Here is a 24,320-nt window from a genome sequence, read left to right on the forward strand (position 1 = left end):
AAGAGCAGTGTAACGTACATGTTTACATGTAGTTCGTTTCATTTATTGCATTTTGACCCAGTGTTTGTTTTCAAAAGAACTAACAGACTTCCCCTAACAAAAACACACTACACAGTTTCAACAAACACCAACCTCGTTTTCTCTGCATTGTTTAAAACATTTTATAATTCCTCATAAACATAAGTTTTAATTGTATTGATAACGAACACTTTAGTCTTTCCGTACTTAATAACGGACAACATGAAAAACACCTAAGCTTTCATATTGGGGGGAGAGCATTAATTTTTTTTTTTTGCTATCATTTTCGCATGCATTCGCGAAGTTCACAGTTTTATTTAATAAATGTTTAATAGCAATATAAAGGCCTGATTATGTTGAAACTCCTGAACGTTTGTCATAATGAGAACGTCAAATAGATTCACTTTGAAATTGTTTCACATTGTGTATATAAAGCATGTCCAAATGACATCTATATTTGTTTAAAGCACCTAAAGTTAATCATTTATTTCTGTATCGCAAGTGAGTGATTCTATAGTTTTCTTTTTTTATTCTTAATTAGAGACAACAACACCATTGTTTAGAATAATTAGCTCGAAAAACGTTTGACGACGTTGAATATTTTGTGAATGAAGGTTATTATCAAGACTAAAAATCATTTTAGTTGTTGTAGAGCACAGTTATGGGCTACTAGATGTGTCCACTACAGAGAATCAAACTCCGGATTTTAGTCCTTTAAATTGGTAAACTTACCGCTGCCTCACCGAGGGACAACTAAACACATCAGTAGTCTGGTAAAAACACAAATCAAAACAGAAAAGCATGATCACTCCATGGTTATTTAGAAAAATCTTCCTGAGATCCAGTTTTTATTTCATGCTTTTAGGTTTGTGTATGCAATTAAGGGATTTTATTTTTTTATTTTTGTTTGAAGGGATTTAATTATTTTTCTTAGGAAAACTTTTCATCCCCGTTTCTGAAGAGATTTAATGTAATTAATTTGAAAAAAAAAAACAAGGATGAAAGAAGATCTTTGATTTAGTGAGAATCAGTTAAATAACTGGTACTCTATAGTACAATTAATATTTCTCAGGTAATCAGATAAATATAAATCACCCAAAAATATGCCCTCAACCCAGCTGTATGTCCGCGAACTTAAAACACTAGAAACCGAATTTCGGAATCCATGGCGGGCACAGCACAGATAGCTTGTTGTGTAGCTTTGTGCTGAACTTTAGATAAGCAAACAAACCAAGAAATATAAATGATGGAGTAACAACAGGCTGTACATTTGTACTGAGACTTCAAATGTCGCGTGGATTCCCCCTTCTTTCTCCATTTATTTTTGTTTATGGAATATTACGTCAGGCTAAGGGCTGCAGTTGAAGAAATAATATTAGATTTTTTTATGCGCAGATGGAGAGTGAAGGAACAAAGCTCGTGACGACAGCTCCTATTCTGGTGTTATAGAAGGGCTGGTCTGAAAAGCGTCTGTGTTATAGCCATGGGAAAAAAAAAACACTTTATTTTTCTTTACTTGAGGGGGTGGGGGTAGTGGTGGAAGTTCTTAATGTTAATTGTTATTCTCTATAATAACCTGACACCAAGCACATGGTAGCTTCGATATATCTATCACACATATCTATAGCATTTGTCGATCTCAAGTTCGATCTCTCGCGAATGAAGACTTGTTCTCACGATGTACGTGGTACGTGGTTAATACGTCATAACCAAAATTGAGCGATGAGTTAATCGAAGTGCTGGATGAGGTCAACTCGTTCCAAACGCTACCCGCAAAAGAAAGTGAACAAGTAGAACGAAACAAGACAAGAACTCAACCGAGGATCTCAAAGACGGAAATGTTTCTCATTGCTATTAAATATGTAATTCATACTACTTGAGAAGATAAAACTAGATAACTAATTTGGCCTGTCTCAGAGTAAAGAAAACTTCATTGGACTTTACTTATGTATGTATGAAAAACGGCGTTTTTTTTTTCATATATTTTCAAGTAGCAGTTTTATATGAATGTGTTATTTACAAACTGTAACATTTACTAATATAATAAAATTAGTAATCGAGTCGATGAGCAATAATACAAGTGAATCACTGTGTGAACGAATAGAAAGGACTTAACTTGTTTATTCCTCAAAATAGTAACTTAATACGACACCCGGTGGTTCAGCGGTAAGTCTTGGGACTTATAACGCTGAAAATTGGGTTTTGGTACCCACTGTGGACACAGTATAGATGGTTCATTGGACAACTTTGTACGTAACAACAAACAAATCTTAGAAACGAATGAGACAATAATTTGTTAATTTTAATGAAGAATAACTACAAATACGGGTATAATCCATGTTATTTAATGTAAGAATTCTGTGATATATCATTTCCCATTCGTTTAGTCAATATTTTGTTTATTCAGTATTTTTAAACTAACAGCATTTTTATTTAATACTGTGATGGCGCCCTAGTGAGCAATCAATATAACGGCATATTAAATTATCTATGTTAATTACTAGGTTACCTTTTAGCTATAATCTATGCAGGTGAGTTGCTTTGGCCAGATGTTAATTAGTGATAATAGCCTAGCCACTTACATTTCTATTAACGAGATTTTCATTTTGTTTCGTACGTACACCAGATAGAATAGTTGTGGAAGGTTGTTTCTTACCACTTATCTATCCACACCGAGTTATTTATTACCCAAGAAAAAATCGTAAACAAATGATACACTTATTCGTTGGTGAAGAGTAGCTCAAGAGTTGATGGTGAGTTCTGCCGAATGGTTTTCTTTCTTTCGATAAGTAGTTCAAAATTATAAACCACGGCAGACAGGTTTGGTAGCTCTTGATGAAGAGAAACCCGCTTGAAATAAAATTGTATCTCAAAATGGCTGATATGGGTATGTTAATACTTTTATTGATAAGCTGAGAACAACGTTTCGACCTTCCTAGGTCGTATTTAGGTTAACAGTTCTTCAATTTTATCAATAAAAGTGTCAATACCCATACCAGCCATTCTGGTATCTTTTGTCTTAAAAAATTTAAAATCTTATCTTCCTGCGTTTATGTAGATATATACATATACTGATCAACACCAAACGTTTTTTGTTTTGTTTTATAATACATAAATCGTTGTGTCGATGAATATTTAATTTAAATGTTTCATGTCGTGTGAATTACTATTTTCTAACTGTGGTATTTTCTTCACGTGCCTCATCTTCCATTCATCACGTATTTATCCTCCTTTTTTCAGTAACTCAAAACGTATGCAAGCCCACGACCTCCATAAAAATAAGAACAATACCTATTCGTTTCACTATTTTATATACAGTTTGCGAAGACTAAACCTTCTGTTAACGTTTTATTCATGTCTCTGAAAATCGATCATGCTTAAATAAGGCTATGAAACAGTCAGAGAATTTATAAAGAAATATAAAATAGTGGAATAAAAAACACGCCCTTGATACGTCAGCACATTCCTTTTTTCTATTTAAAGCACGAAAAACTTTCCTCGGCATATTTAGTTTTATTTGTAACCAATTTATAAAGCAATTAATATACACAAGCAAATTAACTTATTTTGAAAACTCTGGTTTTTGATTTTTTCAATTAATCTTTAGAAACGGAGCCAAAGAACAAGTTTGTGTTCTTTTCTGTTATTGTGGTCATCAAACGATTTGTTTGTTTTGGAATTTCCCACAAAGCTACTCGAGGGCTATCTGTGCTAGCCGTCCCTAATTTAGCAGTGTAAGACTAGACGGAAGGCAGCTAGTCATCACCACCCACCGCCAACTCTTGGGCTACTCTTTTGCCAACGAATAGTGGGATTGACCGTCACATTATAACGCCCCCACGGCTGGGAGGGCGAGCATGTTTGGCGCGACGCGGGCACGAACCCGCGACCCTCGGATTACGAGTCGCACGCCTTACGCGCAAGGCCATGCCAGGCCGTCATCGAACAATTAATTCTTGTTTTGTTTGGTAGTACTTTCTGTAATCTGTTATTCATATGTTTAGTCAAGAAACAGCACCTTTTATGTAAAGTGTACTGTAATAGTCTAAACGTAACTTCTTGAGTAAAAATATATTTTGTTTTCACAAATTCGTGTAGTTGCCAAGCCTTTAAATTCTATGAATCGTTTTAATCAATTATGTCATCTGTATATGGTATGCAAGTTTTCCAAGCATCAATTTGATGAATCATATGAGAGATAAAGAAGCCGGAATTATGACATGTTTGGTTACTGGTGTGAATAGGAGTCAACTGATAAAAAGAATAAACAACACTGAAAAACAGGACGAATCTTTCTTAAACAATATTTCCAAATGTTAAAGCATATTCTAAATGATATTATATCCTGTCACTAGCCAGAGTGATTTAACTGTAAAACCCTTAGGCCCAGTTTTTCTTCCAATGTCAGTTACTTATTTCTGACTGAAACCACAGTCTCAAAAAGGGTATCAGCTGTCTCTTTGGTAAAAACCGAAATATGAGTATGTATTGGGCAGAACAAGTAAATAAAGGATCGTAAGTGCATTTTGACGTAAATATTATATAGGTTGGTCAAGGATTAAAATGGTTATTTTTGGATGAACATTATTAAAACAATATCTGCCACTAGAATGGCCTGAATGAAGAAATGGCTATCTCTAGAGTAAAATAGGTAAATAAGATTTGTGAGTCAGACCAACCAAACGGTGGCTGTCTCTAGGAGATTACAAACAGAAAAATGACTGTATGAAGTAGTACTGCCAGGGCAATAGTTGCTTATGGAACAATCTCAAACGGGAAATCACCCGTCTCTTGAGTAACACACAGAAATAAAGGCCTAAGCAACAGACCTCTTCCAAGAAGATGTAGAAAGCAAAATTATTATGTCTGACTGACCACTAACAGAGCAGTAATTATTTCTAAAATGATTTAACTAGGGAATAGCTATCTCTTCGATTAAGCACGGGATTAAGAACACTTGTTTTTGCTCATATACTCCCATGAAGTCTAGTTACGCCACTAGGTATACACATAGATATGACTGAATAAATAAATGTTGAAAGAAAATAAACCCCAACAAAATAGTGAAATAGTTAAGGTAGATCTAAATTGTAAAAAGGCTGTGAATGCTGCTCAGTCTTAAGAGTGTAGTAACTGCCTTTTGGTAGAAGTCTGTGTTAAATAGACTGAACTTTAATGGCAAATACAGAGTTTTTAATGAGTTCTTTGTTCGGACAATAAATTAATTATTAAAATTATAGAATGTTTCCGAAGATGAAACAGGGTACTCTGCAATTGAAATTAACAGTGTTTTTGTTCAAGTCATATTGAAAAATAATTCAAAGTGTTTAACAACATAGTCGATATACTCTCTAAGTGATGCTTATAGTAAACATTTGAACGTTGCGATGTTTGAACTATCTCTGGAAACTCCCCAAGGAGCAGTAGTGAGCACGACCGTACACATCACGTGATCTTCTTGACTTCGTCTAGCGCTTGAAATATACCATTAATGTTTTCAGGGCTGTTGTGGTAAATTTTGTATGGTGTTACGATCTGTCTGGTCCTCATATTTCTTTGTTATGTTAAGTTGGCGACCCAAATTATTAGAAGACGAATATTTATTTTTTGTCATGAAATGAAATTACAGTTTATTCGTCAGGTATGTGAATGTTCAAAGTTACCAAGCAAAATATAAGTTAAGTTTAAGTTCAAACTATTTAAAGAATAAACGCAGTGACAGTTTTACAACTTCGTACATTTATAAATTATACTTAAACAATACAAGTTACGCTGAAGTTACAGCGTTTGTTCATAACTTGATCAACTTCCTTGAGTATTACTTATACCAATTATCATAAATGTAATAATTAACATTATCAGTTAGTATTACTTCACATTGGTCCTACGAACGTTTTTTTTTCTTTTTGTCTATCGACTGTTTTACTCATGTGAGTTATGTAAGTTTGCCTGTTATTATTGCTAGTACTACTGCTAATAATGAACGGCGTAATATCATTTTATGAATAATATTAGCATAATTCATTGTTTTTTGGACATTTTTTCGTAAGTTTTTATTTCAACGATGGGAAGAGGCTAAGTTAGCGCGAACGGCAAAGACATTCAGTAAAAAATTCTCTCATAATTCAACCACTTAAAATTCAACCAGTTATCAACTGCTTGTACTTGTAGAGTGAAATCGAGTTCAAGTCGGAACTTCTACCAGTTCAGAATAGTAAAATACCATTTCCACAATATATTCAGTTTTAACATAAAAAAAAACTTTAAATTTCATCTTAAACATTATAAAGTATTTGGAGTAACTAATGAATGTTTTAACTTCTTTAGCCTGTTGATATGAACGTTGTTCTGTATAAGGTTTAACATATGTCGTCATGATGACCTATTTTGTTTGTGGTAACTTTTTTTTTTTACTTTGCATGCACCTGGATATAGTATATAAATTTAAAATATAAGCTTGGGGACCCAGTACTTTATGTCATCATATGTTATTTATTTTCATAAGTACCTGCACATTTTATGACGTGTTATTTCAGGAAGAGCCTTGCGTGTGAAGTAATAGCATTACAGTAAGAATATATCTGCCCGTGTAAGTGACAAAATTTAGGTTAACGTGGGAGTTCTCAGTACCGGTTTATTTCTTTTATATTAATTACTGGTTTAAAGAATACGGGCTCTCTTTTTTTACTTTCTGTTACCGTGTTTTAAATTGGCTGCTCCATTATTTGTGATGTGCCCGAATATTAATTTAAATCACATTCCGAATTTTCTTGTTACATATAACAAGATGAATTCGTGGGATACAAATACATACTAATCACGGCGTATAATACCTCATAATATAGTGGAATGCTGTATGTTAATAATTTATCATATATTTAAATACACGTTTTCGGTTCACAAGTTAGAATAATTATTAAATTTATTCAGTGTTTTTCATAAATATTGTTTTAAATTCAAGTGCTAGTGATAAGTCATCCGTATTATAGTTAACTTTTCTAATATTCAACCCCGAATGCGATAAAAATTAAAACAAATTTTATTGAATTTGTATGTTTTACAAATTCGTCTCTACGATTGAGAGCATCATGTGAAATTTGGTTTAGTAACTTGTACAAGAGGCCACATTCACTTTACAAAATGTTTTCATTCAATGAAACATAAATAAAAATATTTTTACGGTATTTTAGACGTTTTAAGAATAAGAAAAATATCAAATTCATAAAAACATCATGGTCTATTTAGTTTACTTTATTGGTTCTTACTGAAGGTGCGGGACTAATTTTACTGATTTTGTTAGTAGGATTATAATTATTCACCTACTTGCATTGATTAATGAACGAACTCGAGCTTGTTGCATAGTACCACTGAGGAAAGACGAAAATTGGTTTTTAATTATATGTAGTAAATTTACTTATTCAGTGGTGAAGACTGAAATTACATATTTTAATACACCAAACCACTTCAGTATCACGAGTCCACTTCAGAGTAGGAAAGACTATTTATTGCTTTAGGCTTTCTGACTGGATACGTTAATCTGTTAATGCAAGCTAAAGCTAATTAGGAATATGAATAAATTAGTTATAAGTCCTTAAAGAATAATTTAGTAAGTGGTCTTCTGTTGTACAATTAAGAGCATAAAATGTGTTATTATGATTAAACTTCCATTACCATGAAAATACGTGTCATAGGAGAATCCCCTCTCAATCAATATATTTTTTAAGGTTGTGTTACCAACCTCTGGCTAAGTGAATTTGATGTTGTGCTTATCTCGTTTTTCTTGTTTGCTTTTTCCTGTGTCACTTTCTATTATCAAAAAATCACAGGTATTTCTGTGATTGAAATAAGTAACAAAGGAAGTCTAGCATTGATTGTGAATAGTTAAAACCAGAATGATATGGTTCTGAGGTATTTTCGACCATTCCTTTGTAAGGGCTATTGTCTAGAGTCGACCTAAAAGGGCACAGCATGTTTTCTAAGAGCGTTCCACAAATGCTCGATAGGATTGAAGTCTGGTGAGGGTGCAGGTCCGTTTGATCAGTCTCCTATTATTTAGTTTATCTAATTATAAGGATATATGCTGAAGAAAGGATCCGTATGATTTGGTGTCATTAACTGTACTGGTTCACAGGATGAAAAGCCACCAAATGAGTCATTCATATATGAAGATTGGGTTGGATATTGGTTATATTTCTTTCCAAATTAACATACCCCTGTTATCCTTTTGCAGGGTGAAGTGCGATTCCTATTTAGAATAATATGGTTTTATATGTCGTTGATCTTCTACAAGTGTTCTTTGTATCAGTGTAGTTCATAGAATGGCATACAACCCAACCTTGGGAGGTATGTTTTTAACCATATTTCACATCCGGCAGTCAGTTATGGTTACAAGTGCGTGATGTAGTTGTGAAGCTGTCTTTTGTTGTGGTTTATTGTTTGAATAAATATCTAATTATGATAATTTCTTTTTAAGACTTTGCTAAATTTATTAACAGAACGGAAGTTGTGTAAATTCATGATTAAAGAAAGGTTATCTTAGGACATTTTTTCCTTTATATATAATTAATAAAACACGTCCTTAAAAACAGCAAAACAAAATGTGAAACCGTAAATTTGAAACCTAACGAACCTCCATATCAATTTTGGCTGAGATCCATACACACCCTATAATGTATTTACATGAACATACAACAAACTATTGTATAGGTGACGCTAGTGCATAAGATTAGCATGTGACGTATTCGTAACGTCATATCTGCACCTTAAAAATGGAGAAAAAGTTTTCAGTGACAGGAGATGGAGGAGAAACGAGGAATTCGTAACTACTTTTGCAAATCTACATGCACACAGGATAAAAAAATCGCGAATTTGGAGATTGCATCTTGCGTAATAAAAAATATTTCCAGTATCATATAAGCAAGAGTTCCATTATAGTATGATATACAGGACTGGTTTTCTGATGTAATGCTACTGTTGTGTTTCTGAAGATATTTTAATACCACTGTGCTACTTACAAAAGACCAGTTTAATATCTTTTTATAAGTTAGGAGAAATAATTGGTGTAAAAGTGGTGGTATTTTCCTTTTAGGAGTTGACTTCCTAGGCAAGCAAAGGAATACACACTGTTATAAAGTGCTTTTTTCGGACGGGTTCTTTGAAAGTATTTAATGTAAATAATGCGAATCCAGTTCAATAACGATAACGAATTAGTTTATTTTCCTTACAAAGTTTCTACAAGCTAGGTTCACTTACAGTGTTGTAGACCCAAGTTTAAAAACATTTCGACCGAAGTGTTTCGATAACAATAGTATATTTGAAATCACTTGTACAGCTCCATGAGTAACTGATTAATTAAATTGTTTTGTTTGTTTTGAATTTCGCGCACAGCTACACGAGGGCTATCTGCGCTAATTAACTAGATATATGCGATTAATAACATTGAGACTTCTGACAATCAACTAAATCTTTCAGTTGAGTGTTGAGTAACATTAGTTTATCGTGTTCTTTTCATGCTGCACTTCGGATAACGTTGCACCCACTGAAAAATAATCATCACCTGTATCTAAAATGAGGGGTATTTGAGAGTTTGGTTTGTTATTAAAAAGTGGTGGTCAGGGTTTTTTTGGCTTTAAGTCCAATAAAACGTGTTTGGTTTTTAATGTAAGTCGTATGGAGGATAAGCTGTGGCAGAATGGTTTTAGCAAACGAGGATCGTAGGAGCATTTTGTGTACGACACATGAAAACGTTGAAACCAGTTCCAGTCTTTGTACCAATGTAGGAGCACAGTATTTTGTGTACGACACATGAAAACGTTGAAACCAGTTCCAGTCTTTGTACCAATGTAGGAGCACAGTATTTTGTGTACGACACATGAACACGTTGAAACCAGTTCCAGTCTTTGTACCAATGTAGGAGCACAGTATTTTGTGTACGACACATGAAAACGTTGAAACCAGTTCCAGTCTTTGTACCAATGTAGGAGCACAGTATTTTGTGTACGACACATGAAAACGTTGAAACCAGTTCCAGTCTTTGTACCAATGTAGGAGCACAGTATTTTGTGTACGACACATGAAAACGTTGAAACCAGTTCCAGTCTTTGTACCAATGTAGGAGCACAGTATTTTGTGTACGACACATGAAAACGTTGAAACCAGTTCCAGTCTTTGTACCAATGTAGGAGCACAGTATTTGTGTGAAAACGTTACGACACATGAAAACGTTGAAACCAGTTCCAGTCTTTGTACCAATGTAGGAGCACAGTATTTTGTGTACGACACATGAAAACGTTGAAACCAGTTCCAGTCTTTGTACCAATGTAGGAGCACAGTATTTTGTGTACGACACATGAAAACGTTGAAACCAGTTCCAGTCTTTGTACCAATGTAGGAGCACAGTATTTTGTGTACGACACATGAAAACGTTGAAACCAGTTCCAGTCTTTGTACCAATGTAGGAGCACAGTATTTTGTGTACGACACATGAAAACGTTGAAACCAGTTCCAGTCTTTGTACCAATGTAGGAGCACAGTATTTTGTGTACGACACATGAAAACGTTGAAACCAGTTCCAGTCTTTGTACCAATGTAGGAGCACAGTATTTTGTGTACGACACATGAAAACGTTGAAACCAGTTCCAGTCTTTGTACCAATGTAGGAGCACAGTATTTTGTGTACGACACATGAAAACGTTGAAACCAGTTCCAGTCTTTGTACCAATGTAGGAGCACAGTATTTTGTGTACGACACATGAAAACGTTGAAACCAGTTCCAGTCTTTGTACCAATGTAGGAGCACAGTATTTTGTGTACGACACATGAAAACGTTGAAACCAGTTCCAGTCTTTGTACCAATGTAGGAGCACAGTATTTTGTGTACGACACATGAAAACGTTGAAACCAGTTCCAGTCTTTGTACCAATGTAGGAGCACAGTATTTTGTGTACGACACATGAAAACGTTGAAACCAGTTCCAGTCTTTGTACCAATGTAGGAGCACAGTATTTTGTGTACGACACATGAAAACGTTGAAACCAGTTCCAGTCTTTGTACCAATGTAGGAGCACAGTATTTTGTGTACGACACATGAAAACGTTGAAACCAGTTCCAGTCTTTGTACCAATGTAGGAGCACAGTATTTTGTGTACGACACATGAAAACGTTGAAACCAGTTCCAGTCTTTGTACCAATGTAGGAGCACAGTATTTTGTGTACGACACATGAAAACGTTGAAACCAGTTCCAGTCTTTGTACCAATGTAGGAGCACAGTATTTTGTGTACCGACACATGAAAACGTTGAAACCAGTTCCAGTCTTTGTACCAATGTAGGAGCACAGTATTTTGTGTACGACACATGAAAACGTTGAAACCAGTTCCAGTCTTTGTACCAATGTAGGAGCACAGTATTTTGTGTACGACACATGAAAACGTTGAAACCAGTTCCAGTCTTTGTACCAATGTAGGAGCACAGTATTTTGTGTACGACACATGAAAACGTTGAAACCAGTTCCAGTCTTTGTACCAATGTAGGAGCACAGTATTTTGTGTACGACACATGAAAACGTTGAAACCAGTTCCAGTCTTTGTACCAATGTAGGAGCACAGTATTTTGTGTACGACACATGAAAACGTTGAAACCAGTTCCAGTCTTTGTACCAATGTAGGAGCACAGTATTTTGTGTACGACACATGAAAACGTTGAAACCAGTTCCAGTCTTTGTACCAATGTAGGAGCACAGTATTTTGTGTACGACACATGAAAACGTTGAAACCAGTTCCAGTCTTTGTACCAATGTAGGAGCACAGTATTTTGTGTACGACACATGAAAACGTTGAAACCAGTTCCAGTCTTTGTACCAATGTAGGAGCACAGTATTTTGTGTACGACACATGAAAACGTTGAAACCAGTTCCAGTCTTTGTACCAATGTAGGAGCACAGTATTTTGTGTACGACACATGAAAACGTTGAAACCAGTTCCAGTCTTTGTACCAATGTAGGAGCACAGTATTTTGTGTACGACACATGAAAACGTTGAAACCAGTTCCAGTCTTTGTACCAATGTAGGAGCACAGTATTTTGTGTACGACACATGAAAACGTTGAAACCAGTTCCAGTCTTTGTACCAATGTAGGAGCACAGTATTTTGTGTACGACACATGAAAACGTTGAAACCAGTTCCAGTCTTTGTACCAATGTAGGAGCACAGTATTTTGTGTACGACACATGAAAACGTTGAAACCAGTTCCAGTCTTTGTACCAATGTTTTATTTAAAAAGCACTGTTTGTGTTTCTACATTAGATGACATACACAAGTATTTTTCATTACTATGCAGTAGTGATTTTAGTTTTCTTTATACTTTAATTTATGACGTCAAACATATTGTAACTTAAATATCAGGTCATTCCTTAAGTAATGTCCGATTTTAGGTTCAGAAAACGCTGTATGTTCCATAATTTTAATTACTTCCTGCCAACGATCCATAAGCTTCTGAATGCCACTTCTATATTATTCTTGGGGCTTGAAGGAAAAGAACGTAGAGAGGGTAGTTTTGACATCTTCATGTGTTCCAAACTTTTTTCCATCAAGATAGTTCTGCAAACTTCGGAATAGACGATAATCAGATGGGGCAAGGACTGGAGAATGAGAATGTGGAAGTTTTTCCCAGTCTAGCTTTCAGTATTTGCAGATGTGATCCCTGCTGTATTGGGCCGTGCATTATCCTGGTGTAACAAAACATCTTTACGATTGATTAAAGCAGGCCTTTTTTTTTCCAGTGCAACATTCAAGCGCTCTAACTGTTGACAATAAAAGTCTGATGTAATCGTTACATTGAGTGGCAGCAACTCAATGTGGATCTCACCAAACACTTAACAAGACTTTCGTAGGGTGAAGGTCCATTTTGGGCTGTGCATTACCCAGTTTACCTGCACTGAGCCATTGTCTGTGGCACTTAACATTTTATAAAATATCCATTTTTCATCTCCAGTCATTAACGTGTCCAAAAAGGTGAGTTACGTTCACTCTTGCTCTAAGGTTGGCTTCTGTCATGGGAGATCCATTTTCCAAGTTTTGACATATTTCCAAGCTGTTGCAGATGACAGTGAACTGTTGAATGGGTTTAATTAAGCTTCTATGCTAGTTCTTCAAGTGTTACGGCACAACCTTTATCAAGTGCAACCAGCAACAAGCCATCATTAATCTCAACAGGACGACATGAACTTGGCGCATTACTTAAGCTGTAGTCACCTGATCTGAACTTCTGAAACCACCTTTGACATTTTCTTTCTATTAGAGACTCCGCATCATAAACACCTTGAATGTTTCGTGCAGTTTCTGCTACACTATTGCACTCATGAAGCATTATATGCCTGTGCTCCTCCGATGCATCAATCTTCATAAACGCTTATTTGATTAATGACGTGAAAAAGTGGAGTTGGGTTAGTTTCTTTTATTTACATAGTTTAATAATTAAAGCCTTCTACAAAGACAGAAATGATGATGCACTTTCTGTATTAAATTTTCGGAAACATGGGATGACCTGATAATTATGGAGCAAAATCAATTCAAATACATTTTTAACATTTAAATGATTGAATAAGCCTACGACTTGCTAAAATTAAGTTGTATGCAAGAAATAATAAAGCGTGATTTAAAATCTACTTATGTATAGTATGAAATAGTTTTGGACAAAGGTAGTTATATTTGATCAAAACAATTGCATGAAATGACAAGCTTTGTTAATAGGAATAGAGAAATTATGTAAAGGTTTATAAATATGAAAAGATAGAATATTAACGGTCAAGTTGAACACGAAACAAAAGATCACATTGACCTTTCCTCTTGTAATGAAAAGGGCAGAGTCGGTTTTACTGAAGTCGTCTTTTTATTTTTTGATTTCTTAACACTGAACACTTTTCACACAAAAAATTAACTGGTTAAATTAACCACACTTTGTTTACGTAGACTTCTCTGGGCGAGTTGAATAGTTATCCAATACTTCACCAGTTCGTTAGTGATGGATTATACTAATATATCAACCAGTAACAAGTCCTCGGCCCACTTACTAAAGTAAAAAGTAACGGTCACAACATGCCAGTTTCCTCTTTCAGCCTCTATAAAAGCACCAGTGACAGTCGGGGTTATGCTCTGCTGTGTTAAATCAACAATTTTCTGCTGGAGTTTTTATTTGGGCAATATACATCATGCATTAATTACATCAACAACTGATATCTTGATGCGAATATACTCAGCATAGATGTCATTTAACATTAACACCTTACTGAGCTCCAGCCCTTTTGTTATTCAAAGCTTGAAGTGTTTTCTGTTAATGAATTCTGGAGAGCATTTATTTGAACACAAGTTGAAAACCGTGTTCGTGGTTTATAATAATGGCTCAGAACATTTTGTTGCACCTGTACGTGGTTATTCCATTTTAGAGTGACCTTATCTTTAATTGGTGATTAGCTATCTGCAGTAATTAACAAAAAAAAATTAATTGTAGGGTATATTTTCACTCTTAAAAGGTTTTAAGAACTTAAGTGAGGAATAAGTATAGGTTAATGGTTAGTGTTGGCTACAGCAATTTATATTTCGTCAGAGCAAAAAAATATAGTTTATTTTAAGGCAAAGCTGCATTGAACTATTTGCTGTGTCCACCTCGAGAAATGGAACACCGGATTTTAGCCTTGTATGTACATACTTACATTCTCTTGATGGCATGGCCAGGTGGGTTAAAGCGTTCGACTCGTAATCTTAGGGTCGCGGGTTCGAATCCCTGACCCACCAAACATGCTTGCCCTTTCAGTAGCCCAAGAGTTGGCAGTGGGTGGTGATGACTAGCTACCTTCCCTCTTGTCTTACACTGATACATTAGGGACGGCTAGCGCAGATAGCCCTCGAGTAGCTTTGCGCGAAATTCAAAAACAAAAACAAACATTCTTTTGATACTCCGTAAGAAAGCAGTAACACTCGGCACTTTGGAGATGTGGATTTGTTATAAGAGTGGACTGTTTTCAATATTCAGTTCCCCTCGGTGTGGATTGCAGTACGTGGTGAGGGGACCTACTGGGGAAGGTTCTGTTCTTTCAGTTTAACTCCTCTGGGATCTAAACATCCACCCGCATGTTTGCCGTGCATGATGATCTGTGAAGCGGAGAAGATCCTGGTAGTTGAGGGGTCTAACCCTAACACGCCACTTTGTCCTTGAATTCCTGTAGACATACGGCCTTGAGGTGGCTTCCCCTTGGGTCAATCGGCTGGTCCACTTGGGCTAGGGTCAACCAAGTACCAGTGTTGGATGTTCTCAGCAGGTGTTGTAAACATTGTATCTGATGCTGGTGAATGGGTATAGTGCTTGTGAAACCCTAGCGTTGCTGCAGTGTCCTTGTTTGGCACTGAAGTGCGTCCCCTCCTAGGGCTCCTTGGTGGGTGGGGTCAGTGGGTACCGAAATTTCCCTTTTTTTATGGATCCTCAAAAAAAACTTAAATAAAACTGAAAAACAATTCGTAGGTAAACAACCACGATTTGAAGATTCTGACGGCAATCTTCAACATCTGTAACACTTGTTGTACCTCATTCTCTTTCAGACAAACCTTTAGGGCTAATGTCTCCCTTTTTTATTCAGAAGGGTCTAAAGGGACTTGCTGGATCTCCAAAGTCAGTAAAGAAGCTTCAATCTGATGACGTATTGGTAGAAACATCCACATCTCAACACAGTGAATTCTTCTTGCATTCAAAGGCAATTGTGGATATACCTATTGAGGTTACGCCTCATGCTACTTTCAAGTCATCACGAGGAGTTATTGTTGAGAGGGATTTGAAGAACATCCATGAGTCAGAGATTCTCTCTGGCTTCTCTACTCAGGAGTTTCTGCAGTGAGGTGTATCTCCACTCGCAAAGATGGAATTACGATGCCGACCAATATCCTCGTTCTGACATTTACATCACCACGTCCACCTGCCACCATCAAGGCAGGTTATCATAATTATATGGTACGGCCATACATTCCAAACCCTCTTCGATGTTTCCAGTGTCATCGGTTCGGTTACACAAGACAGTATGTCGTGGTTCCTTGACGTGTGCTCGTTGCGTTGGCTTTGACTATGATGTCTGTGAGTGTGAAACAGACCCTCATTGCATCAATTGCAATGGCTCTCACCCGTCCTACTTTCGTTCTTGCCCTAAATGGTTGGAAGAAAAAGAGGTGCAGCATTTGAAAACGATTCATCACATTACTTATCCTGAGGCTCGAAAGTTGCTATCCATCACTTCATTTCAGACGTATGCTGCTGCACTTCGTTCCACTACTACAGTGGGAGTGCAGACGGATCTCTCTGCCTCCAAAAGAATCGTTCTTAAACCATATGAAAAGTATTTTGACCCCCCTGAGTAAAAAAGTTGATGAATAAACTTTAACACCCATCTCTGTCCCTTACATACATTTCAACAAATCCCAAGATCCACTTTCTTTCTTTCTGGGTACAGGCATTTCCTCGGATACATCTTCTCCCACCCCAAGGTGTAAAACGATCATTCGCTTACGTCCTCAGTCATTGGAATCCCCTACCAACAGCAAAGACCTGCCCAATCGACCCAGAGCAGGATCCATGGAGGTTGACAGACCTCCATCGAATAGAAACAATAAAGAAAGAAAGATATGGTCGTAAACAGAAGGGTTCTCCGCCAAATTCGCCTACACGTAAATAAAAATGGCACCCTTGATACAATGGAACTGTCGAGGTTTATTTTCTAATCTGGATAACATCAAAACACTGGTTGCTTCCTACCATTTTGTATGTTTTTTTTTGACAGGAAATATTTCTGAAACCTGCCGATATTGTCCCTTTTAGCAATTATAGTTAGCAATCGACTTGGAGTGAGTAACGCGAAAACAAGCTTTTCCAAATAAAACCCTATTTTGGACTTTGGCCGTCTTGTTTCCGTAAGGATCGGAAAGAGGAAGTTGTTCTAACTAGACTACGAATTGGTCAGTTTTTTTACTCATCGTTTTCTTTTTTTCTGGAACTGATGCATTAATGTGTTCTCTGTGTAACACGCAGGTCACAATAAGCTACATTTTACTGTTTCGCCGTCGTTGAGAGTCATAACGACAGCACCATTTTAAACATGTTCTGTCCCAAGGTTTGTCCATAACGTTACAGTGTTATTGGTGATTGTGACTCTATCCACGTTGGAAATGTTTTTAGTTTTTTAAAGGCTATTAATCTTTTTAATGCTATTTAAATTTTTAATTTATACATTAGACATGTTTAATGTAATCCCCTTTTAAGAATCACAATCCATCTGGTTCGATTTGAAATTAGAAAATGGTTGTAACGTTAAATAACTCGAAACCAGGCCTGGAAAGGCCAACTTCAGGTGACTAACACTACTGTTTGAACTACTCGTTAATCTTCCTGACGAGTTGTAATTAAACCTTTGCTAAAAGTCTTTTAAAACTTTTAGTACTTTAATTTCTGAAAATGACCATAACGTCAAATAACTCGGAATCAGGATTGGAAAGGCTCACTTCAAGTGACTAACGATGGTTTTTGAACTTACCTGTTTGTCTTCCTGGTGAATTATGTTATAGAAAGTCCTTTACAACTTGTATTACTGTAGTTTTTCTCTTATCGCTATAGACTATATGTAAACATTGGTTTTTAATGCTATTTATTTTTTCAAACTTTGTTTTACTTTAATTTCCTTCTTCGAATTTTACTAAATTTACTTTAACTTTTTACCGGATGTTTGGCGCAGATAGCTTAGTTGCTTTGTGCTATAAAACACCAAACCAACCAGTATTCAGTTATAGTAGGTACAAAGTAAAGGTTCCGAAAAACTCTTACCTGTGAGTCAACAGTGAGTTCACGGACTAACAATCCCCAAACGACAACAGAAGTGACAAATTCACGATCGAAATAAACAGTTTATTAAAACTAAATTGGTAGTTTGTACATAATTTTACACACTTTGTAAGGCTAGCGCCCCAATCTACCCCTAATTATTCGAGTTTCTTTTGTGAATTTTCGGTTTTCGTGATTATCTAGTTTGCACATTTTGAGTGGCGCCATCTACTAGTGATATTACACAAGACAATTGAAGTGATCTGCATTTTATAGCCATATTCGTTAGAAGAGAAGCAGAAAAACAACAAAAACCGATAATACAGCCCTACAACTCTGTATTAAAAGCTTTAGACCATTTACTGAGTAATGCAGCTTTTAAAGTAATAAGTTCTGTTTAAATTATCTCGTGGAAAGTATTTATACTTTTATCATTGAGTATTTTCATACACTTGACTTTGGCTTTTTAAATACTCAGTTTGTATTGCAACTGATTTTATAATTATAACAACTGCAACAATTGATAATGTTATAGTATGTCTCTTTTGACACTGACGTGCTGGTTTCGTCTTCACAGATATCGACCTGTGTTTGTCCAGTAAGTCAAGTACTATAGTTTGAGCTCAGTTGCTCAAACGTTTGAGTAAATCTAAGTTCTTGTGGTGTAACCTTTGTTCCACATGCTTCAGTTGGAGAGTTGGATGAAACACTCAGAATTGTTATCGAAGATGAAAAGTAGAGCTAATTAAATAAAGTATTCGACGATGTGTTCAGGAATTCGGCTTTAAACTTGAACTTTGTAGTTAATCTTCTCGGTTGTCGCTTAAAGTGAAGCCTGCAGATGAACTTTACGCAGATAAAAACGTGTTGTATAAATAGAAGTAGATTTTGTTAGGAAGTATTGTTGTATTTATCCCATGATTTTAATGGTGTTAATTGTATGTTTTTGTTTTTTCCTCATTTGATAGGGTTTTAGCATTTCTTACTTATGACTGGCTTAACTGAATTGAATGTGCTTTTGTGATTTTATAATGAACTTTTGAATGGTCATTTTCATATATCAATCATTTTTCAAACCATTTCTAAATTAGAGGCCAATAATGTCTCCTCGCAATCCCAACATGGCCAATTTTGACATTAGAAAAATCGTGCGAAGCAAAAATTGAAAATGTCTATCACTGCTTGGAACTCACAAGAAGGTATTTTTGTACAAAATCTCGTACAAATCTGTTGACATATACACATGAATAACACAAGAAAACTTCAGATTATGCTTTCGTTGCTAAAATATTGAGCAATAGACAAAAAATTGTAAGCTTGTCTACATGCATGTTTGGGATTTGGGAACTAAATCCCACGTAAATTGTTCGAAATATGGCAAAGTAATTGGTCAAGATCCCTAATAGTATGTTTTTTGTTGTTTTCACTTTTGATCCAAATGGCAATATCCCCCATTTTGTGTCTGTAGTTACGTGTAAGTGTATATATGTACCAAATCTCACGTAAGTTGGCCGAAATACGCCAGCGTAATTGTTAAAAAACCTTAAAACTGTTCTTCTTGTCATCTTGAACCCCTTCTCTATAATTACTAAAAATAGCAAGTCCCCTATTTTTGTTTGTCAGTGTGTGTGATCTCTAAGAAGTTTCTTCTACCATATCCCCTGAAATTGGTCAAAATATGGCCGAATAGTTTACCAAAATCTCAAATTATGATTTTTGTTGAGCTCTGGCTCCCCTCTTAAAAATGACCAAATCTAGATTTTTTTGTATCTCAATGTGTTTTGCGCATGAATATTATTTTCTTGGTTGCTGTAAATATGATTGCACAGGAACTCGAACATATTTGGGTTGTTTGAGTTTTAATTCTATTGCCATTAAAAAGGCTTAAGTAAAAGAGAAAAAGGTATATTAGACCTTGGCATAATTTTACGAACTTTCAAGTTAATTATCCGAGAAATTAAAATGACGGTTTATTGAAAAGTGTTTGGAAGAAGGAGAAAAATATAAAAACAGTGTTCTTGTCTGCGGAAACATAAAAATCACAAGTGATTTAAATCTGCAAATTGAAGTGTCTAAGTAGCTTGTGTTCTTTTTGATAAGGTTAATTTTGTTTTGTTTTTTGTAACTTGTTGACAAGAAGTTGTGGATTTGTTTGGAGTTGACTTATTTTTGTGATCTTGCACTGTATAAACAAAGTTCTACTATAGCGCTGTTTTTCTTTTTTTTTTCTTGTTTGAAGAACCGGTTTAGCTGTATTACAAAACGCTGCGCGTTTTTTGTTGGTTTTTTACCCTCTGTCCGTATGTTATAAAGTGCTATCTGCTCTGTCCCTAATTTTGATCTAATAACTACACGAAAGACAGCTAATCAACAACACCAAACTCCAACTCTTAGGCTTTTCGAACAAAATCGTGGATTTTAGTTTCATAAAGCACCTATGGCTCCAAAATGCTGGCGATAAGATACAAATATGGAACCCTAGTATTCACAATCCGGCATGCTAAATACTAGGCCACGCCCAGCCTGATTAGGTTTTGATCATAGCCAGTTATAAAACTGTGTATTACAATGAGTGTCAATAAGGACTTGTAAAGCACGTTGGGCATAAAGTAGTAATAGCACCGGTGGCGTCAGATTTGTGAATATAACCATTGACTTCGAAACTCCATTAAGTTTGAACTTAATTGTTGTTGTAGGGAAATAAATGTCATTATTTGTTGTGAATGTTTCGTTGATTTGTGTACACAGACACTTCATAAAAACCCTTTGTTAGTATGTCATATACGAACAGAACTCAGTTGTTCAACTATATTTGCACCCAAAGTACAGTTCAACTCGGTAATTTTAAAAGACGACGTTACAATATCTTACGATGAGGTCATACTGCACATGCTTATTACAAAATCTTAAGAGTTCAGAGATTAATATCACGCAGGGCATTCATTCCCCTCGACTCACACTTCTGGCTAACCAACATGTTTCATGAACTTTGAAACTGTAAACGAAGCGTACAACTTCACAAATTCTGTATTTGCAAAAGTTTTGTTGAAGCAAAATGGCTGTCAGCCATTGAAGACTGAAAATTGATTTTACTTTGGGCATCTATTGTTATAATATTGGTATATTTATTTGCGTTAATTAAACATGAGGCATCACTTTTTTTCTCTTTAACAGAGTAGCTTCGACTCCACAACCGAATTAGCTTGGAATGAAAAATACAATGTGGCATAACTCTTTGGCTATTCTGAAGTCCATAAAATATGCTAAAAACTATGAACAAAATCGTAATTGACTTAACTGCAAAACACAACACACACATTTATGAAGAGAGCTGTCAATTCACTGTACTGTTCAATACAAATAGCAGAAATTCGGAATTTTTACGTCCAGGTCGAGAAGGATGGAGAATCTGACTGATTCGTTTACTTCACAAAAAGGACCAACGATGGCTAATCAACTGGACATTGTAATCCGACAGATCACTGAGAGTACGAACTGTTAATTATGGATATCAGCTACGAATGTTAAAATCTGTACATAGTTGTTTTAGTGAGGGTAAAGGTGGATATTCAGACAAAAAAACAAATGGTTTTTTTTAATTTGCAGTCGTGAATTTGAAATCAAACGGTATATGAAGCTTAGCTTGTGATACCGTAATATCGGGAAGTAAAGATGTGTAACCCTCTTGTGTGAACTTGTTCTCTGGTCATGGTCTGCAAGCCACAGAATGTCTAAGTTTAGTCACCCTTGACAAAAAGTTTTATAAATCAGTTGAAGCAGAAAATTAAAAAAAAAATCGCTAATGATGTTATAAACTTGCGTTTAACAGGTTATCTGGCAATCCATATGTGAACTTTGAAGAGTTAGGCGAAATTTTTAGACTCTTCACTGCATCCTCAAATCGTAGAAGGTCATTCATTCACTGTACATTTACGAAAAAAACTGATTATCTTTCGTCAGTTAAAGAACGAAATTCACGATTTTGTTTAACATTTACCTATAAAATTCATTTAAGAATAAAACCAATAACTTAGTAATGTATTTGTTTGGGTAAGGTGTAGCCCAATGTTTGGCGTACTGGGCTGAGGATGGTCGAAAAGTTCGATCCGTGATATGTGGGGTTAGAAATGTTACAGTCAATCCCACAGTTTGGTAAATATATGAACGATGGGTGCTCTGACAGCTTATCCTTTCTGTGGTGACGAGGATAACCCCTTTTACGTATATTCATTAATCAGTGTTATCTAGGTACGTCTGCATTTAAATACGATTAAAATTTATTTTTTAAGAAAAACTTTGTTTTTTTTATATTTCATTTGATTACAGTCCACGTGAATATAAACTAATCAGATTTTTTTTATACGAGATACTACAATTTCTAACCACTTTTCAAGTACGACAAATCTTTATTTCTTTTTACTTAGGTTATGAATTTGTTATACATGGCAGTAGTTTCTCTGACCATTGGTGGTATAATCAATTCAAACTTTTCTGTAAGCCACAAAATTGGTGGAACAGGGAAACTTAATGTTAAAGGCACCAGCCATTATCAAATATAGAAATACATGATAGTTTATTTAGTCATTTAAAGATTTTTTGTTACAAAAATGTAAGAGATAAAAGATAGAGGTACTTAATTTAGTTATTAATACCTAAAACAAAATAGTTTTGTACAATATATGAATTTTATTAGTTAATACATTTCTAATAAATATAGTTTAATAACGCGTTTGGCAACTGAATCAAGACAGGATCGAGCTTCTTAATATAACAAAACCTTTACTGGGGCCCCACGGTGGCTCAGTGGCAAGTCTGTGGGCTTATAGCTTTAAAAGTGTGCTAAACAATAATAAAACGTTAAAATATTTGAACATTTTCAGTGATATTGCATGTACCATTAAGTCTTCGTAAAACCACAAGTTAAATTGAACGTTTCTAATTGTAATATAACTTGTTTAGTTTTTGTTTTAATGTAGTATTCTGTAATGCGGTATTCTGACTAAACTTTCGTTTCTGTTGCACATACCTTTGTTAATAAATTTTTCGTCTGTACAAACATCCATTGAAGTTTTTAGATTTGTAAATGATAGTATGTGTTAATCGTACACAGATTTTTTAATGGAAATTGGTATTAACAAACATTTGCTAATCAAGTTTTTCCCAAGGTTGTGTTGGAAGTTGTAGATTTTAAAATTTTTTACAAGGTTACACATATTATAGCAACAATGTAGCTATAGGTTTGCAAGATTTATTCGCTTCACCTACCCTACAACTTGTAGGAAACGGCGTTTCACTGTTTCACTACAAGAGCAAATTGGATTCCAGTTACAGTAGTTATGAATGTTTAAAATATCATTTGAAGATATCTCTAAATTTGGCACTCGTTAAATGGCTGTATGTTACTTTGTACTAGGTTATTGAACGACCTGGTTTGTTATTTGGTGTAGTTGAAAAAAGTGTGTGTGTGTCATATGTATAATGTATTTATGTTCATGTATAATTAAATCTAGCGAAGAATTATCGAGGGAATTCGGTGATTGGTTCAAGTTTCAATTAGAAAGTCAGTGAAGAAATGTTGGCCTCGCTTCTGCCCCTGTCCCTCACTAGTACAGCAGTATGTCTACAGATTTACAACGCTAAAATCAGGGGTTCGATTTCCTTCGGTGTACACAGCAGATAGCCCGATGTGGTTTTGCTATAATAAAAACACGCACACTAACTCACTCTGCCTGTTATTTAATCCTTCGAAACCACATCTTTTGAACCCTACAGTTCCGACAACATTTTTTTGTTAGCCATATTTTAGTAGTATATTATTGGGCTAAATATAAATGTAAAATGCGTTACGCGTATGGCGTCCATAGCGTTGTCTCAAAGAAAATTTGTTTGCTCCACGCTACTTTCAAATTTAGATGAATAGTATCCTAGTGATATACATTTTTGTCAGTGAAATTAAACCTTGTAAAATAGGTAGTGCGTTATTACGTATTTTTTCAAAATATCGAAATTAGAAACCAGTGTAACTGTGCAAGTTGTATTAGTATTAAATAATTATAAAGGATTTCAGCAAATGTACACCTTGACTCTCCTTCGGGCAATTGGCACCGCGCCTGATTGTGTTAAGGAATTTGCGTCTGGTCGTCTGGTTTTATAAGTCGTGACGCAGCTGTTAAAAGATAAATGCATTCTGTTACTACATCTAGGCCACGTTAGGCTTAACCACTTTTTTTTCGACATCTTAACACTCCCATTTCCCCTTCCTCTAAATAGATTCATAATATTATCAAATTAGAATACCTCATGGCCTCTAGGTAAGCATGCCCATTTCTTTTCACTTTTCTTGTATAATGTGAGGGTTTTACTTTAACGCCCTCTTGATGATTCTAATCTTATTTGTGCCTTTCTACAGTGAAATAAAAAGTCTCTTTAAGGTAACAGAGGTGCGTTTTCTAA

General features: G+C 35.4%; 1 protein-coding gene across 4 annotated transcripts in view; it reads left to right on the forward strand.

Annotated features, from left to right (window-relative positions):
* The window catches only part of LOC143236784 (dystroglycan 1-like), a 112,447-nt gene that overhangs the window by 51,333 nt on the left and 36,794 nt on the right, over positions 1-24,320 (forward strand). The window contains exon 1 of one of the 4 annotated variants that reach the window (XM_076475340.1): positions 1,944-1,966. The exons of 1 other annotated variant lie outside the window; for it this stretch is intronic. The gene's annotated coding sequence lies outside the window, so the exon portion shown is untranslated. Of the gene's footprint in view, positions 1-1,943; positions 1,967-5,463; positions 5,660-24,002; positions 24,179-24,320 lie in introns of those variants that run through there. 2 more of the 4 variants (XM_076475338.1, XM_076475341.1) reach the window with 2 other exon arrangements.

This window comes from Tachypleus tridentatus, chromosome 13, assembly GCF_004210375.1.
Source record: "Tachypleus tridentatus isolate NWPU-2018 chromosome 13, ASM421037v1, whole genome shotgun sequence".
Lineage (NCBI taxonomy): Eukaryota > Metazoa > Arthropoda > Merostomata > Xiphosura > Limulidae > Tachypleus > Tachypleus tridentatus.